Genomic DNA, 12,393 nt, shown 5'->3' with positions numbered 1-12,393 from the left:
TTAAATTCGGCAATAAATGCATATGCCAATTGAAAGTTTGGCGTATGATCTACAAATTATTCCTGTATGCGAAAATGTTAAGTACTGTAAAATATAAAAACAATCAGACAATCAGACAAATCTATCATTCTATTCACACATATTCTAATGAAGTTATGATATTGATATTTAAAAATCGTATATAAAGTAGCGTTAATTAAAACATACAAAGACTAATTAACGGTTTGTAAATTAAAAATAACTCTTCATTTATACTTTGTGTATGAAGTAATAATTTATGTACTGTTAGAGCCATATACAGACGACTTGGGTTGTTAACAAGAGTTGCTGTTATCTTGCTCTGTTTATACTCTTTTTCGGATTTCTGCATCCGTTTCACATAAAATTTGAGCCGCGCTCTAATAAAACGGGGGTAAATGCATGTGCTTAAAGTGTCGTTCCAGATTAGCCTGTGCAGTCGGTACAGGCTAATCAGGGACGACACTTTCCGCCTAAATTGGATTTTTGCTAGAGAAGAGATTTCATTCAAACGAAAAAAAGTCAAAAAAGCGGAAAGTGTCGTCCCTGATCAGCCTCTGGGACGACACTTTACGCACATGCATTATGCACAGTTTTCTCAGAACACGACTCAAATTTGAGCCCGCGCTCCGAGAAAATGGGGCTTAATACATGTGCGTAAAATTGTTTTCAAATGAATACAACTTCTCTTTCATTAATTTCGTATACTAATTTTTCTGATGTGTATTCCTCTTGTTGATCCATCAATGTTTCCCTATAATCTTTTTGAAACGCTTAATTATAAAAAATAGATTTCACCAATAAAACAATAATTAACGTCAACGAAGAAGGAAGGGCACTGACGCGAAAATAATAGGGATGACCCGTCCTGATAAGAACAGGTTGATTTAGAGTTATTAGGCACTTATCTATACGTTTGAATCTCGGTCTGGAAAACAGGGTTTAATGCATGTTTATACCACATTTATATAGCGCTGTTTTCATACCGTTCAGAGGCGCTTTGAATTTATTTCCATAATTAGGGATGTCTGTATATTTATTTCTATATTTAGAATATTACTTACTGAAATTCCTTTAAGCAAACAGCGGAGACCCAGATGAGACGCCGCATCATGCGGCGTCTCATCTGGGTTTACGCTGTTTGCAATGTCCTTTTTTCAGGACGCTAGGCATGAATGGATTAAGTTAACGGGTTTAACAACATATTCAATGTTACCATATTTAAGTCTCCAGAGGCTGTCAGTAGTAAAAGGATTTTAGTTATGTGGATTAAAAATAGGTACTTTGATTGAGATCGTTTTGGACGCGCTCTTGGTTTAGGAGTAATTTAGGGTAAATGCTTTATGTTGACCGCTTCAGGTCTGCGAGCCCTGTTTTGATCATTGCGTATTGTTCTTTTCTAAAGAGTTGTATAAGAAAAAGAATTGCTCTCCTGATAACCTTTTGGAGATTCAGTGTTTGCTACATTCAAAGGTTGCATACTTTCAGTATTGGATTAGTTTGGGGTTTTCCCTCTAGAAACACTAAACATAGATCTTTAAATCCCAGACTTGCGGATTGAAATAAGAATCCCTCTCCTGACAATGCTTCGGTACTTTAATATCTTTCAATATGTAAGATTTCTAAGTGTACATCACGCATAGTAAATAATTCGTATAGAACATCAAGAATATTAAACTAACTCGGGAATTCTTATAAAATCCACGATAATGGTTACCATGGTGATACTGGTAATGAGTTTTAATGGCTTCTGAAGAACCTCATTTTTTTGAAAAGAGACTCTTGGATTGTCCAAAGCTCCATCATTAGTCCAAATTAAGTGGAAGGGATATTGACGGACCAGACGCATTCACATCGCAGAATTCAGTGTATTGTATGGTTGTCAATAAGAAAACCCAATGAAATCCAATTTTAATCTCGAGGAAAGCCATCTAGCCATTTTAAGAAGTCGTTCATTTAGTACAGATCATTGATTTATATAAAAACCGATGGGATCTTTTGGCTGACTGACTGGTGCTTGGGTATCTGGTGGCGATCACTGCTCTATAATAATTATGAAAACATAAGACGTAGTCTTTGGAAAATATCAAATCATCAGGCATATTAGTACTACATTTTGAATGGTGGTGTACCCGCCGTATGTTTCACAGACTCAATGTGAGACACTTAACTGTTTCATTGCTTACTGAAATACGTAACCACTTAAACTGTTATATACGCAGAGGACAAGTGGCATCACGAGTAAACAAAGCGCCGATGCTTAATTGTATGTGAATTCATTATATCTTAAGTTATTACCTGCATTGAAGAACTTGAAATATGCGTATATAAACGTTACGTGTTGACTTAAACTTTGTTTTATTTTTCGAAATCGGCATACATAACGCTTTCAAGTCTAAATTCAAATTAAATGTGGTATATCTTTATATCAATAATCAACAAACGTTTTATTTTTATATTGCTTCTCGAACACGGAATTATGTTCATTGAACTATTGAGTTCAAGTGAATAATGCAGTATAAATATGATGCGTAAATATTAAAAACAAGCTTAAAATCAAAACCACGTTCATATCAGACCACTATGCAGTTCTTTTCTGCTCATATGCGACTTTATAATGTCTGGTTTTGTGCTTCCCGTTAAATTCAGAAATTGGCCTCCCTGAATTCATTAATGGTACAATATTCTTAACAAGGCCTGTTTTCCCCCTGGTATTACCTCGCCTCTAATGGATGGGGATCGAATTGTTACTGTCTGAGGAAGACAAACTATAGTTATATTGCTAATGCTATGCCATTGCAAAGCGCTGTCAGGGCATTAACGAACTCATACATCACAGATTCTTCGCTGCGATACACGCCTCTGCTTCTCGCAAGTCCCGCTCTCGTCCAGATTGAGACAAAGCTTTTTAACACCCATATGAGCTCCGGAATTCTACGATTTTGTCACTAATGCAAAGCGATGGCATCGTTGTCACGTGAAGAAGTAATTGCGATCGATTAGACGCTGTCATTCGCAATGGGATTATTCCGCGATCGAGGCACTCAAAAGGCTGTATTTATTATTTCGAGTGGGCTTGATATTGCCGAGCTTATTATATTGGATGCTGATGATTTTATGTTGTCAGAATCTATTAAGTTCAAGAAGTCAAATTAACAATGTAATAATCATATTAGGACGCCAGCGAAAGGTTCGACGCACGCAACTTAATTTACTTATGAAAAATGTTAATTCCGAATGTGCCGTACATTTTGTAATTTATATATTGCATTATTTTTAACTGATAGAGTTTATTAATAATACAGTATTTGAAGCTACATAGATAATCGTCTAAAAAAGTACACTTACTGTTTTTAGTGTTTCATAAAATATGGGATTTTAGGGTGTGTGTTTGGAATGCGCCGTTCTATACAGATATACATACACTTGTAGACATGCCATTAACATAACAATTCATCAAAGGAAGAATTATACTGAAATTTCGAGTTGTTGCATACAATTGTTTAATTGGATTTTGCTGCTAGTGACCATCACCGACAAGCGCATTCAATTTCGCTAACGAATTGGTATCATGACATAACTGTATTTGCTTTAAGTTAACCACTAATATAGTGTACTACAAACACATGGTTTACCGTTTTAGCATATGATCACCAACGACATATTTCTAAAGTGGAACAAAAGATTGGCTATTCATTGAACAAAGCGATGACTTAAACATGTTGTGTTTTCTCTGTCTGCGACAAATATGTATCAATCGTCATAAATGGACAAGTAACTGGTGAGTGCCTGCTAACTAATAACTATATGTTTTAAATTTCAAAATCAATGCAACCTTAACCCATTTATGCCTAGCGTCTAGAAAAAAAGACCTTGGCAAACAGCGTAGACCCAGATCAGACACCGCCTGATGCGGCGTCTCATCAGTGTCTACGCTGTTTGCTTAAAGGAATTTCCGTAAGAAATAGTCTAAATGTAGAAATAAATATACTAGACATCCCGAATTTTAGAAATAAATTGATCTAATTTAGAAGGATGGGAGATGCCACAAGGCATAAATGGGTTAATAATTTAAAACAGATCTTTTAAGTCGCGTTTTCATGTATCCTATATCTTGTTTTCTCAATCGTTTTAACGAATTATTATGCATGTATTTGTATACTAATAATACGACCTTCCTTATTGAAACACTTTCTATAATGAGCCTCAACCATAGAAACCATTCCTTAATTCCTTTCACTAGAAACTAGAATAGACATGTATTTAAACGAAGTTCATTAGGTTTAATACACGATTATCTGCAAGGTTATCGATTTGCAATAAATCTGATCACCAGAAATTTTAGCATTTCCTATGATTAAAGTGAATTGATGGTTGATTGAAATAATGTCTCCCTGTATTGATTATGCACATTATCACATTTGCAGTATCGCCTGTGTCATTATTTGTCTAACAGCGATCGCAGGGATTACCAAGGAAATAAAAAAGTACACGATGTTCTCAGATTTCATTTCATTTGCTGTTTGTGTTTCATTTTCCATTAATGTATTAGCAAAACACAGCTGCGCTTAAAATACGGCAACGATGGCGCTTTAAATAGGCTTAGTTAAATATAAACACTCATCCGATGAAATACTTAATCATTTTAAAAAGATACTTTGAGTAACTACAAGGGAAATGATGGTGCAATAATTGACAAGATGGTGTTTGTTAATATGAAGACATAAAGAGCTCTGGGGAATATCATTTCAGGAACGACGTCAGAAAGTGAAGCGTGACTTAAAGATCTTAAAAACGTCGCCTAGAAGGCAAGGAGCGGTTCAATTCACGTCATTATTAAAGGAATGGGTAAGGCTCTTTGTGTAACACCATGAATCATCGGATTATATCCACCGGTTTGTATAAGCAATGCTAATATTTTTTTATACAATTTATAAAGAAATAATTATTGTTAGAATGCTCATCCTCTTCTATGACAAGGCTTGCTAACAGTCCATTCGTTAAGTGATGATTCAGTCGATTCCGGCAAAATAATATAAGTAAACGTATTGTGTTTTTTTTCTCAATTTGTGTACATTTTCATTAAATCTGTGTGTTGTATACATAGTGTTTTTCGTTTCTATGTATTAAGTTAATATTTTTAACAATTTTTATATGTATTAACCCTTAAAGCGCTGGAGCTGAATTTTAAAGGCCTTTGCAAACAGTTTGGATCCAGATGAGACGCCACAGAACGTGGCGTCTCATCTGGATCCAATCTGTTTGCTATTCTGATAGTATTCTTTGAAGAAAAATCGAAGAAAATGCTAATTTTAGAAATTCAACAGACGACATTTTAGCAGACGACAAATTTCACAGCATGCAAAGGGTTAACAGTGATTTTTGGACGGAAATAATGCTTAGCATAAACTTGACGTCATTCTGTGGAATAAAAAAGCATCGCAAAATTACTAAATAATCATGTTTATAAAGTTCTCTCGTTTTTGCTGATGTTGATGTTAACATCCCTATATATCGTTATGTTTGTATTTATCTGAACCTTGTTCATATATAGTTATATATTGTTTCGATCTTCGTATCTTGTATATGGAAGGAATAAAGTAAATATAATCTATTTCTGTCCATTAACCATTTTCATGCAACGCCAATCATGTTCGTGGCATTGGCCTATTTATTGTCTAATGATCTTTCTCTATCAAACTGTTTGCATCGATCACGAACTGCATATCATGCTTGGATTCCATACTGGGAGACTGCGTTTACTCGTCGTCGTTTAAGAATCGGCTCGTAAAAAGATATTAAAGTGCCTTACTTTAGCATGTTTTCGCTTAATGATAATGTCCGTTTTATGTGCTTGTTCTACGACAGGACTTTATGCGGTTAATTGGCGACTCTGAAAGAATGTCTAATTTAATGACGAGAGTGGAAACTGCCATCATGTGATTTTCAGGCAAATGGGTAAACTACGGCGACTTCCACTTTATACAATCAATGGACTGATGAGGAGTTTTTTTCAGTCAATGTTTTTTATTCACCATTGAGTACATCGGAACACTGTAAGTAACACTTGATTGTTGTCGGTAGTACCTGATTGTTGACGGTAGTACCTGATTGTTGTCGGTAGAACCTGATTGTTGTCGGTAGTACCTGATTGTTGTCGGTAGTACCTGATTGTTGTCGGTAGTACCTGATTGTTGTCGGTAGTACATGATTGTTGTCGGTAGTACCTGATTGTTGTCGGTAGTACCTGATTGTTGTCGGTAGTACCTGATTGTTGTCGGTAGTACTTGATTGTTGTCGGTAGTACTTGATTGTTGTCGGTAGTACCTGATTGTTGTCGGTAGTACTTGATTGTTGTCGGTAGTACCTGATTGTTGTCGGTAGTACTTGATTGTTGTCGGTAGTATCTGATTGTTGTCGGTAGTACCTGTTCTGTTGAATTATATTTGGAATGATATTTCTTGTACTTTATTGTATAACGATATCTGTATACTTACAACATATTTAACTAATTTGTGTAGTGTTTTATTGCAATATCGTACATGTATATGGCAAATTCGATCAAATGAGCATCGAGTAAAATCTTTACCGTGTTATAGATTCATATTTGCTGAATGGAAGATAGATACATATTATGATTATTTCCACAAGAGTTACAAGCGCTTTTTTTTCACAATTTTAATCACAATAATAATGTAAGTTGTGTTATGCTGTTGCCACGATCGAGTATCATATTCGTGCTTTTAAATCTGTATTGATATGTACGCGATTCTGGGCGCAACGGACTAGCTTATATTTCCTATATCAATTCATTTCTCGTGAGAGACATTGTCCAAAAAGCGGCCATAGCGCATGTACAGCGACCAAAGCAACCGAGATATGGAAATACGTTGAGTACACTTGTCTGATGACTTGGACGTATCGGCTGATCATATCACCATTTCCCTTAAGACTTCATTTTCTCCTTTTTTTTCTCATTCTGCCCAGATGCAGATTAAACGATCGGAATGTTGCGGGATGTATGCAATTTATTCTGCAATAAATGACGCATACTATTGACCCTTCAAAGCCACAGTCTAATCATTTCTAGTCCATCAAGCTCACGATTGTCCTCTATACATGGAGAGCGCGGTAATATTAACGAGAACTATCATTTACATATAAGGGTTAAAAATACGTCTCCAATTTTTTAAATAAAAAACAAACATAAATAGTTGTTGTCTTAGGTTGTATCCCTAATACACCGCATGAAATGGCCTGTTATGTGTAGATGTTGTTTCTGTTGTAGTTGCTTATCCACCGCATGAAATATTTGTTATGTAGTGTATTGCATATTCATGTAAACAATTATAAATTAGTGTTTATATAGTTTATAAATCAATACATAATCACATTACATTTCCTTTGTTGTTGTATTTTATAAATGCTGACATTTAAAGAATATACGAAATTTAAAAATAACAATAACATAAACACTGCACAATTGTCCACGTAGATGTAAATGTTACTACATCGGCTCATACTATATGCGTTCCTCACATGCAATATTATGTTTGTTAAGATTAGTTTGTTCTTTGCAATTGAAATACATTGTATATAAGTATTTCAGTAATGTTTTTTTCCACACATTGAAATCATTGAATTATGTATCATATCTCGTGCGAGTATTATATGAAAAATTTAACAACGATACTTTACGGTAGAAAACAAAAGGCATACTGTGTTTAAATACTTATTTATAGCAAACGGTTAAATTTCCGTTGCCTATTCCGGATCAGGGGCGTAGCTAGCATTTTTTGAGATGTAGGCCCGGATATGATACATAAAAACAGTGGGTACGGGGGTCCTCCAAGTGCTCCATTTTAATTTTCTGCGGTCATAAACATTATTCGGAATGTTTCTTAAAACTCCAACCATAATCGATTACAACTTACTATAGTGTTGGAAGGGAGACAAGTAGATCTACATGTAGATATATGTAAACTTGTTACAGCATGGCACGTGAAAAGTAGCGAGCTAGAATCTATGCACACAGAAAGTAGTAGAGTTGATAATTGGAAGATATTTACTTTGAACAAGACCAGAATCCCATGTCTGAGGATTATGTCACTATGAAATGCAAATTTCTACCACCTCACTCCCCTAAGAGTCAACAATTTAATGTGTTTTTTGAAGTTGAAGAAAATTTTTTATGTTTAAAAAAATGTAGGCCCGGGCCTGCTGTGCCTAATAGCAGCTACGCCCCTGCGGATGTAAGTAATTAATACACTGGCTGTGGTACCCCGCTTGCTGGAATGTATTACGATAAAAAGAAAGTAAACACTATTTCTGTTGGAACACTGGCTAATGTAAAATTCAATAATTTGACATATTTGTCAATGTACATTTATTACAAATGCGTTTTTATAAGATATTATATGTGTAAGTACACATAAAGCAATATAAAATTATTCTGAAATGTTAGAAAACAGCAACTTAGTGTACACTTTTTGGCAAATATTAAGGGACACGCATTCACATTAGTATATGAACAATTGCGTGTAGAACTATTGTACCTGCTCATAATTTCAATATGAGATACGATAGCTTCACATTCAACATTTGAATCGTTGCAAAACGCAATGCTGCATCAATATAAATTTGATGTTGCCAATACGGTAGTTCGAATTTAATTATTCTGATCTACATACGGGAAACGTCTCAAACATGTTGTGGTTAATTATAAAGGTTAATACAGGTCAATACATTTTTATAATAGCCACGCAAAAAAAACATTTTTACACGTCAAATGCAAAAATGCACACTTTAAAGATTAAGTTTGTTAAGTATAAACGCTCCTCAATAAACATTGAATGAATGGATATATTTCAGCAAAAACTTGCTATTTACAAAATCACTCCAAATAAGATACTAGAGGGTATTTCATGTGGATTTTGTGGTATTATGATTCAATACATTAAAATTGTCAGGAGGGACAATGTTTATCTCCCAAAACTAGACTTATGTGTCATATTCAATGAGAAATCACACTGGACCTCGGGTGTCATTGACTTTTAAATTAAGGTACATTTACTCGAGTTAGAAACAACAGTGAAATGCCTTGTTCGTAATATTTGACTTCTTAGAATGGAATAATTATACAAGTTTAACAAGACGTTTTTTTCTTAATACCATTTCTTATTTCCATTATTCTCATTGGTTACAAAACACTTCATGTTACTTTAATAACAATGGTTTCCCATTAAATTCAAAGAAAACAAAGTCCAGTATTTTCTAAGAAAGATTATGTGTAAGCATTGTATTCATTAATTCATGAATAATATGTAGTTCACATTTCCCAGTTCGTCTTTAAAAGATTATGAATCAGGCCTTACTATCGGGTTTAATTTCTTTGATCTATAATGTACTGGGTGCTTAAATACAAGAACACATTGATGTATATTACGGACAATGAAGTTGAAAAATATGGGCTTAATCAGGTATGGTTACTTTTTCAATGAGTGCCAGCGAAATGCAAATAACATTGATAATGCTGGGTATCCATTGATAAAATGAATAAAGGGATTTTCTGCACTTGTTATATCAGACAGAATCGCCGTTGCTTTAAATATATGAGCACCTTACATATGCACAAACTATTTGTCAATGGACATTAAGTTGTTATATTAACACATACAGGTTATAATTGGAAGGAGGATCCAGCTGTTTGCAAGACAAAAGTTACTTTGATTATATATTATATTTTTGCGACCCTATAAAAACTGTACACGTTGTTTGCAGCGTGATTAAAGTTGCTGAAATTAAGTTGTACAAATGTATATGTCTTTAACAATGCTAAGTTTTAATCATGAAAATGCAGTTTATGCAATGAATGCAGGATCTTCACTATCCGCTATAAAGTCACGCAAGGTTTCACGGTCTCAGTAACGGGTTGCGTAGCTCCTGATCAGTATATGCGAATCTATGGCCTGTAGCTACGCTGGACGCATATGGCATAGGAACCATTTACGCATTACTTAATGTAAAATAACAAAGTGCAACAACACACACGCAACAAAAGGACGTAAAATTGATTGCTTGTGCCCTGGTCGTAAAAAGCACGTACTATGATCGCATCGCTCGATTTAGCTAACGCTACATAGTGTCTTGTTCGGAAACAGATATCCTTAATTAAGGGGAGATTGCAATGGATTCCAATAGAAGAACCGTAAAAACTGTGACAGAACTGGATCAATAACAGAAGTATCGGCAGACTACTACGAAGAAATTAAACATTGCGATGGAGGGATAGGAGTACACAAAGAGGCAAGTTTTTGTGACAGGTCAATGAACGTGATTTATCAAGACTTGTTTGGCGTCATAGTTTTCACTTTATTCAGGATTGTATGTGTGGAATATCTTTGTAATATTTATGATTAGCACTCATGCGAGATAAGGTTTTATGTTTTATGATGTTCATTTCAAGTATTTTTTCTATAGAGTGTCATAGTAATGTAAATTAGTATTTGTAGAAAAGAAGTAAACTTTTACAGACTTCATGCATCTGAAATACAGTTTTACCTTTATATACTGACGAATGGTTCTACATCATAAAATCTACTCCATTCAAAATATAGTTTTTACACGATTACAATAATTTACACTGAAATGGAAAATCATTTATCGATTTATGTTCAAATTTTTAATCATAACGGATTCGTTTGATACCTCTATACTGTATGCGCGTAGCTTCAAAACGAAGATCTCGTGCTTGTTAGTGTTTCGTTTTCATCGTTCATTTTCTATCCAACCACGCAATTTGTGTTTGGATAACATTTATAACATTTATACATTTATAAAATTGCCGAGATGTAATCGATGATTGTTTCGATGAGATCTAAGAATTTAAAGCATCTGAAATCCTTTATACAATAAAAGTTTCAATTTAACCACGCACGTTTAATGTGGATACCATTAATAACATTTCCCAGACGTAATCGTTGCTTAATATAGACACTCCGCAATTTGTCGCGAAGGTATATCAATTTCTATTGTGACCAACAGAGTTGCTGACGCCAATCGTTTATATATGTTTGTAGTAATGTCTACTTGTCTCCATGCTGTTGAGTTATATGGTCATAATATTGGAATTCGTGCATGATATCATCTCCAGATATACTGATTTTTGTCATTTAGATTCAAGAATAACGATCTATAAATAGGAAAAAAACCGATACACTATAGTTTGCAATAGAAATAGCAACCGCGGATAGCTCTATTGGGTTGAATTGAGGAAGTTTATTATTAATTTAACTGATTATGAGAAAGATGAACATGCTTTATAACTAAGTCTTAAAGTTGTAGAATTGTTGAATTATAGACTTGAAACTTTGATTCAAATGCAATCTCTGGATAATATTTTGCCTGTAGTATACGCAAAAGAAGGGAATTTTCAGAAAGATAATTCTTAAGTATCGAATTTATTTGCAGACACTAATGTATAATATTCACGTTTACTTTACCGTTATTTAACCGGAACTTTACACAAATGTTAACAGTTTGTATGTTGTAAATATAGGTATATCAGATAGGTATTATTTGTATATTTTTCCACCCTTTCTATGATAAGTTGAGAAAACGAACACACATTTACAATGTTTAATGAACATTTGAAAAATAACGAATCAATACATTAATAGTGCTTGTAACTGTTAATGAGGAAGGTGATGCTGTACTTATCTAAAATGACATCAGTTTTCAGCGTCCAGAGTTTTTGTGTAAACAAGATCGTGGTGGCTGATAGATGACCGTTAACAAGTGCAGCTATTATATTTCAAACCAGCACTGAAAAAAATGGAGAAGGTTGTATGTGTTGAACGATTTGACATATGACCCATACATAGTGGACATCTGATCTATAAATTGTCGATTAGGGTCGTTTTTCATCTACTTGGAATTTATTCATTAATGAAAAGTGGATGGACTTATTGAAACAAAATGAATCAACGACAAAATGAATCAACGACAAAATGAATCAACGAATTAGATTAACTAATTAAAACCATGTGGACTCAAGGAATTAGGTGAACTTCTTAAAATTAAGTAGACTTTAGAATTTGATGAACCAATTGAAAACAAGAAGACTAAAAAAATAAGGTGAATTAATTTAAACTAAGTGGAATCAATGAATTATTACGAACCCAGTGAAACCAAGTTGGCTCAGTAAAACGACGAGGACTCAATCAACCTGAAGGACTAATTGAATAGGATTGGGTTGACTCATAGACTTCGGTGGATTCATTTAAGCAAAGTGGACTCATTGCCACATCATCAATACTTAGTTAAACCCTTTGCATGCTGGGAAATTTGTCGTCTGCTAAAATGTCGTCTGCAGAA

Source organism: Dreissena polymorpha, chromosome 11, assembly GCF_020536995.1.
Source record: "Dreissena polymorpha isolate Duluth1 chromosome 11, UMN_Dpol_1.0, whole genome shotgun sequence".
Taxonomy (NCBI): domain Eukaryota; kingdom Metazoa; phylum Mollusca; class Bivalvia; order Myida; family Dreissenidae; genus Dreissena; species Dreissena polymorpha.
Note: the sequence above shows the minus strand (reverse complement) of the source record.